Source organism: Rhyacophila brunnea, unplaced genomic scaffold (assembly GCF_057557595.1).
Source record: "Rhyacophila brunnea isolate RB1 unplaced genomic scaffold, BYU_Rbru_1.0 scaffold_2, whole genome shotgun sequence".
NCBI classification, from domain to species: Eukaryota; Metazoa; Arthropoda; class Insecta; order Trichoptera; family Rhyacophilidae; genus Rhyacophila; species Rhyacophila brunnea.
Genome location: NW_028232859.1, coordinates 35,712,842 through 35,721,769, shown reverse-complemented (window position 1 = coordinate 35,721,769; position 8,928 = coordinate 35,712,842).

Below are 8,928 nucleotides of genomic sequence, written 5' to 3'. Positions count from 1 at the left end.
TTCCTCAACTTTTTGGTTCCTCAAATAGCATTTAAATGGGCATGGCTTGCATTTAATTTGGTACTCAATGCTTTTAATTTCATCGCATTTCCAAGTTTGTTTATCGGACATACTCCATTTCACCATACTGACTGAGCGTGCTCTACTATGGTTATAGTGTGTTGAAAGCTTTACATGTTTTTTGATTCCTGAGAATTGATCCTAAAGTCGAAACACTCTGCTAGTCGTATTCATTCTTAGAAATCATCAGAGACCAAAATCGCTTCCCATGCGGACAGTTTTTCCTTTTCGGCTAATATGGCCAGATGTATGGTCATTGCTATATAGTTCACCTGGTTTTCTTAATTATTATCACATATAATATACATTGGAATCATATAGTGCAAGATATTGTTATATGTGGTTGTTTTAAATATAACAATAAACCGAAACTTAACACAACCCACTTATCCATATACTACGGTAGACTGTGCTAGATTTTGTCTTGGTATATATGCTTCAAATAATCAGATAACATCTTACAATATATGATTAAGTATGACGGTATAATATTATACAAGTACCCTTTTGCCTACATTTATATCCACAAAGTTATACGAGAAAAAGGTAATATTCATGGAAATATTTAGAACCATACTACCATTGTACTATATTTTTCTGGGTATGGGATGTGTAGATACTATAAACAAGGATGAAAATTATTATTAATAATGAATATTAACCGTGTAAAAAATTTAATTAACGGCAATGAACATTTCGGCCAGGGTAAAATTTTGCTAAAAACCTTTTCAGTTATAATAATATGTACCTTGTTATTACAGAGTGAAAGTTATCTAGTACCTACATTATTTATTTATGGCATAAAGGAGGAGTATATTCGCTAACTGATGCCGTTATAATACATACTATGTCAGTCCTAGTAATTTTGTTGAAGTTACTACCCACCAATATGATAAATGCATATAATTTATATATAATATGTAAGTTTTTATTCAGTAAAATTTTTATTAAGTAAAAATATTCTAGACATCGATGATACTTACGGTTGCCATAATTCTTCATGTCCGGACACTCGGTTGAGATGATGAAAACAAATTCAACCATTTTTAGTAAATCTATAATACTGAGATTGCTTACTCGAACTATTTGATAAACCCTCAGCTAATTATCTGCGCTTGGCAACTTCTACCATTTCCCAGAAGAATTTTAAAAATTTATCAAATATAAAATTTAAAAATTCAAATTTAAAAATATCCGCTAATGAGAGTTCATAAAACACTCATCTTCGCCAGGGGCGGGTCTAGCGGTAAGCGGACTAAGCGGCCGCGTGGGGCCCCGAGGTATCAAGGGGCCCCGAAATCTTGGAATGTATTTAAGAATTATTGTCCTACAGACGGATTTTGATAATTTCCGATATTGTTTGATAATATCTGTGATTGGGTGCAGTTCATCATTTACTTTATTATGGTCTCGCTACTTACGTCTTAGTTTCCGAACAGTAAAAAAATGCTCCGATTTTAATCATTTTTCCTGACGTTGTATGAATGTTGTTTCAGCAATAACCGAGAGGAAGTGACTCACTATAGGTCGACCGGCATTAGAAGACCTATAAGATGAAGCGTGAGAGGAAAGACTTGCAAAATGTGGGGGTAGTGGTGGGTCCACTCGTGTCCAGCGACACATTTCATTCAGTAAACACATTTTTCTTTCCTCTCGCCCCGCTTCAACTCGTGGGTCTTCTAACGGCGGTAGAGCTCTAGTCACGCGTTAAAAAAATATGTTAGTAAGTATATCAGACATTGGCTTCGGGAGCAGTTTGTTTACATTATCACGGCAATCGGATTATTTATTTGTATTGTGTTATTATGTTGTTTGTGTATGAATTTGACCATTTTTTTTATATTTTTTAAAGAAAACAAGGACACTATTAAAATCACACCAGACATCTATCGAGCCGCCAAAGAAATGTCTTGCAATTCCCAAATGTAGAAATATTATTGATTTTTTTTAACAATCCTCTTATCTAATGCGTCAGGTGAAAGATAGTTTTAAAAAAATATTTGAGAAGTACTATGGGAGACGAAAGTTTAAATAGTATGGCCATTTTGTATATAGAGCAATACATTTTAAGGTGAAGCCTTTACTGAGCTGTTTTTAAAGAGGCACCTAGCGGAAAAATACGAAGCTTGCAATTTGAGATTTTTTTTTGATAATTTACAATTTCAACTGTATTAATTAATACATATGTATCTAAAAACATTAAAAAGAATTTTTTTTTATTGTCGAATTTTATGCCGAAGAAGTAATTGGAAATAATTACAAGATAAAAAAAACTTTTTATATTATATAAATTTTCTGTTGAATCATATAAACCTGACAATTCTATGTATGAATAATTTAGGACAAATAAGACAATTATTGTCAACAAATCATTTTTTTTGCTATTTTGTAACAAACAAATATAGAATACTGAAATGTCATTTTGATTTCCGTAGTAAAGCACGTATATGTTAATAATTTAGTTGCTAGGACCACCCCCTTAGCAACCAATAATAGTGGGTTGGATTACGGATTTCTTCCGAAATAACTTTTCATACAAAACAGAATTAACTGAAAATGAATTCAATTCTACTTAAAGATGGCTAAAAGTATTAAAAGAATGCATTGGCATCGTGTTCTGATATATTCTAAAACTTTCAAATGTCTAGCTAGTCAGGAAGTTAATTAAAATCGATTGCAAGATTTGAACTGGACAAACAAGAATATGAGCTAATAAAAACGTTGTAAAATAGGTAGAATTCGCTTTGATTAAATTAGATAAATTGATAGAAATTCGAAATAAATATTGGATAATAATTACAATAGATACTTGAGGTATAATTCATTTAGTAATTTTGAATGCTTACAGTACCTACATAATATGATTTTCTTTATTAAATATAATGTTAAAAATTAAAATTCATCTAGAATCAGTAAGTGGTTATTAATTTTAGTTTGTCGGGCAAAAACATTTAATTGTTAACTTATAACTGATTTAAAAGGATAATAATATAGACTTTTTCTGTAGAAACTTATATGATATTGAAAATTACGAATACGGACGCAATTCACTCAACATGACTTTGCGATCGATATGTTGGATAACACTATCTTATATATAATGTTTTTTTTCCCCGACCATGTCCGATCCTAATAGGATCATATGGGCCTCCATAGAGTAGAGATTTGTATTAACAGATTTTGTTTTTTACGAGAAATGGATGTCAGCCACTTGCTAAACCTATTAGGTCTATACCCTGACTCACACACAAATTGAAAAACAATATGTGAAGCGCCTAGTTTCAAAAGCCCCTAAAACGGTTTTTGAAAAATTTTGAGGTAGCTATGTAGTTAGATGGATATTTTTGTGACCTATATGATGGCCAAAGATTGAACTTTAAAAAACGCCAAAATTCGTCAATACGTATGATCAAAAATTAGGGTAAATTTCAAAACCCGCTAAAATGGTTGGGTGTGCTTTTCAAATACCGCTAAACTGGAAAGCCAAAATACTCATTAGAATGTAACAAATTAAAAAATAATTACATAAAGTTCACAGATCTAATAGATGTGATTTTTTCTCATTTTTCTCAAAACTACCTAAAATCGTTTTTCTCATTTTTCTCATTTTTCTCAGAACTACCTAAAATCGTTTTAGGGGCTTTTGAAACTAGGCGCTTCATGTGTACTTGCCAAACCCAGGATTCGGACCTGGGACCCACGGCGTTATAGTCCAACCATATTAATGTCATTGAGTCCAACGCATAACCCGCGCGGCCACCGTGTATATGTACTTTTACGTAATTTGTAATTGTATTACACGTTTAACAAGTTTTCATGTTTAAATTATTTTTGACATGTCAAGGTAAATGTTCAATTATCGCTAAATATTAACTCTTTCACACTGTTTAAAAAATATTTATATGAGCTCGATCGATATAGGAGCTTATTGTTATTGAATATCTTTTGATTTATTTGAGGACAGGCAGTTTGATTGATTTTTTTAAAATAGCTTAGGTAGGTATGGTGACGAGGGATGACTTTTGGAAAGATGTAGGCTGTCCATAGTCTGATAAAAAGAGCACACGTCTTGTCAGATATAATCACGGGAAATAAGAAAATAATACGATATTAGTAGTAATGAATAGGTACTTACATACTAATGCCATCGACGTACTAATTCCATGAAATTTTAATAGGTCACTAACGACATAAAATTGAGAGATGAGTTTAAATTACGCATTTTTATAAATATTTAAAATAAAATTATTTTTTAATTCTAAAAACAATTCATATTTATTTATGTATTTGTGATTAAATGTCATAGTATTTAAAAAAAATATCTACAAATTATTAGGTATTTTGGACTGAGGTGTACTCATAATAACATTATACGCAAATGTTTTATGCTTTGCGATCGGAGCCTACAATATTTGATACAATGCGATAGACAGACCTAGGTCACGTGACGTAATGTTTATTCTTTCATTATTGTTCATACATTTTGACGGATTGTTCTGTAACCTGTATTGTCTATAATTCATTCCTATATATACAATAGATGTCGTTGGCAAGGTAAATTATTTTTATAGAATAGAAAATAATCCAGTGATTATGTAAGTACGTCAATATGCAAATAAAACATATTTTTAAAGTAATCCATAAGTTTAAATAATCGCTTAGTTTGGAGTCATCGCCACTGGTATCAACGCTAAAAAGATTAAAAGTGAAATAGCATTTACATGCGTTCAAAATATTTTTTTATCACTATATTGTCATTAGCAGCTTTTAATGAGTGCACTGACTGTATACATATTGTAATATGGTGTGATTGTATTTTTCTACACAACCTATTTTCTGTAGAGATTATTTGAAATTACACTTATATTTAGAAAGAAATCATTTGTATTGGTTTAACGACGAAAAGATAATGTCCCCTGAATAAATACTAAACGTATACCTACAATATATATATATATATTTATACACGTGTTATGTACTTATGATTAGGTGTAGGTATTCAAATATAATGAATTTGAGTGCAACATAATATGAATTTTTACATTATGCACTGCTTTATCGTGGATATCCCGTGGTGATGTCGTCTAATAAAACAATCGTAGTTTACACGAAACAAATATTTATTTAATAATATTTATATAATATACTTATACATATCTTATGTAGTTCAGATAACCGTCGTAAGATTTACACATAAAGAACGTGTCATTTTTGTGATAAATATGACGTAATACTAAACACAATATTTAGACAAAATACCGCTCATTGCTTAAATATAGTAGTAAATCACAATTTATAAGTATATGCGTATTTATTATGTATGTACAGTATGTGAGCACTAGGGAATCCAATCCTGAGCCAAAATTCTGATCCCGGGATTTCGGGATTACAATTTGACAATCCCGGGATCCCGGGACTGGTCCCGAGATTGGCATTTTTTCCATTGTTAGTATAAAATTTTTATATTTACAAATAACATTGATAAAATCGGTCAAAAATAAATCTAGTATAATTTATACTATTTAAGACATTTATTGTTAATTTTGTATACGTTCAATCTTGGAAATACATAAGTTTGATGGAGTAAATAATATTGTAATATAAATAATAATGTGAATTAAATATGAGATTGTTGTTTCTGATAGTAAAGACTTGATGAATAGGTTAGCGAGATTTAAAATAATAAAAGGTGTACTTATGGCCTTTCCACTTCATAAATCTAATTATTCAGCCAAATATGAAACTGCCGTAAAACGTATGAGATCATGGTGGAATTACTTTGTTAATAGTGCGAAGCATTGTTTGACCTAATCTTTCTCATTTTTATTAGTTTATGTGAAAACATAAAATGAATCGGCAACTTACACATGGGTATAAATCAAACTTCATTCAAACCCAGTTTATTTCTAATGTAGTTATTTGTTATTAAAAGTATTTTTTCTGTTATATTTTCGTTTGTATTTTATTCTCCATAAAAATTGATAAAAAAAATCAATCCCGAAAGTATCTGGATTATGTTTATCAATCCCGGGATTCATAGGTATCGAAAATAGCTCGGGATTCCGGGATTCGGGATCCCGGGATTGGAATCCCTAGTAAGCACCATGTAGTGCTTCCAAGAATCGTTATCACTCTTTGCGCCCACGCCAGCCTTCAGTAGCTTTTCGTATCCGATACCGGAATGTGGCTGGTTTGAAGAAAAGGCAGGCCAGGTTGATTCTCTCTTGGGCCATCTATACAACTTGACCGAGCAATATTGTCACATATTATTTCTTTACTTTAGATGTGACGTGTGATTGCTTGGTCCGCTTTCCTCATCCTTGTTAACAAATTCTCGTTTTTAGCCAAGATGATCTTCAGATATTTCGTAATCATTAAGAATTTAGACATGCTTAGATACTTGATGGATAAATCACGGGTGATGGCTCCTCGCAAAAAGAGCTCGCTATCCGAATGGTCTGAACCCTATGGAGTGTTTGAAATGATGTGTTCGTGGTATTGCTTTGAGGATGGAGTCATGGAACCTTATGAAAACTAAGAGACATTGTATTGTCGTTTCCATTGCAAAATTGTGTATCTGCAAAATATGTGTTTTTGACATTTCTGTATAATTAAAACCGCAAAAATCGCTTTCACACACATACAAAATAATACAATTTGCAAAAATTGCATTTTCGTTGCAGCTATGAAAACCTTTTTTGAATTGATTCAAGTGCCATACATTTTTAAACTGTTTTTATGCTCCCCGGAAAACTTGAGATTTTGCAGACATACAATATTGCAAAGGAAATGATGGTATGCAGGTCTTTGAAAGCAGATTATTGTTAGAAATTGTGATCGAGAAATGTTTTTTTCGAAATTTTGAGTGTTCTCATTTTTCAAATAATTATCAATTACATTCTTGAGAAATGAAGAAATTTTCCCTAGTTACCGACCGCAACCAGAATTTAAAAAATAACGGAATTACTCAATAAAATTTGACTTTATGATAAAAAATATCACGGACATAATATTATATAACGGAATCTATTTTTAAATCCGTTCAATTTTGACAAATTTTCCATTTCCAACATTATGTTGTGCTTCCAATGCTTACGGGCCGCACAAAATTGTGTTTTTGCTAATTGCTTTTCAGATGCAAATTAACACGTTAATTACAACATTAATTAAAAGGGCCCGTAAGCATTGGGTACCTGTCCTATACTAATATGTTTAATATATATTTTAATATATTAAATACAATATGATCAATATGATAAAATAAATAAACGAATAACTTTCGTTTCAGAAATAAACCAAATAACTAAATACAATTCAACATGAGAGATTATTAGTTTTTATCTTACATAATGATGTCGAATTATTTAATACCTATTATTTACAACTTAATATTATTATGTGTAACACATAATACCTATAACTAGAACAATCCGACAAATTCTTACAATAATAATAGTAAATCAGCAACAATTAGCACAATCACTGCTAACCTTTTAATTACCACATTTAAATAACTCATTAATTACATCTAATGGCCAACTACGCCAAACGCGCCAGTCGCGGTGCTAGCACTAAATGAGTTAGACAAATTATATCAGACTAGCTGAGCCAGCTGGCTCTCGCCAGTCTGTCTCGCTAGGTCTTGCAGACGGCTTGGCGGTGTTGGATTTTATTATAATTGTGAAGCATGCATAGATGGCGCCATAGTTTTCTCTTCGGGATGGATTTTTTATTCACGTCAGACAGTTTGACATTTCGCTGATAGTAGTAGAATGAGGTTGCGGAATCCTTCATCCAGCAGTGGATTGATCCTAGTTGATGATTATGATGATAACGATATGAGTATGTAGATAAATATAATATCACCGATTTTGATAAATACAGCAATTCAAATGACAGAAAGGAATAGAATCAGGCTAGAGAACCCTTCATCCAGCAGTGGATTGCTCCTAGTTGATGATGATGATGATAACGATACGAATATGTAGATAATTATAATATCACCGATTTTGATAAACACAGCAATTCAAATGACAGAAAGGAGTAGAATCAGGGTAGGGAAGCCTTTATCCAGCAGTGGATTGGTTCAAGTCGATGATTATGATGACGATATAAATATGAGGATAAATTTATTAATATAATATCACCGATTTTGATAAATACAGGAATTCAAATGACAGAAAGGAATATAATCAGGCTAGGGAGGCCTTTATCCAGCAGTGGATTGATCCTCGTTGATAATGATTTAAATAATATGTATAACACCAATTATTGTTGAATACCTTTTAAATATTTTTGGGTTATATGAGCGAATGTTTATAAGTTTCATTGGTTTAAAAAATTATCATTTAACAGCCATAAAAAAAATGTTACGTTATTAAATTTTGACATAATATTCTATGGTTGATCCAGTGTTGCCATGTCTACTTAAATTTCAGTAGATCAACTGATATTTTTTGCCAATATACTGAATTTTTGATTTTTTTTCGAAATTCAAGAAATCTACTGATATTTGTGTTTCTCCATAATTGTAAATTAACTGATGATTCTTTCAATAATAAACTTGAAATGATTTACGCATGACGTTTTTTGATGTTATACACTTCTAAATTGACATAAAAAGCATTGTAACTCTACCCAAGAGCGCCATTTTACCCATTAATATCATCATTGCTTACAGTAAATTAATATTATTAGTTATTGTTATTCTTATTAGTTTTAAATCATATCTAATAAACCACATTTTTCAAAATCTACTGATATTTTATGAAATCTACTGAATTTTTTGTCAAAATCTACTGAAATTTTAAATTTTGACTTGGCAACACTGGGTTGATCGCATAGTCAGTGTCGCCATGTCTATCTACT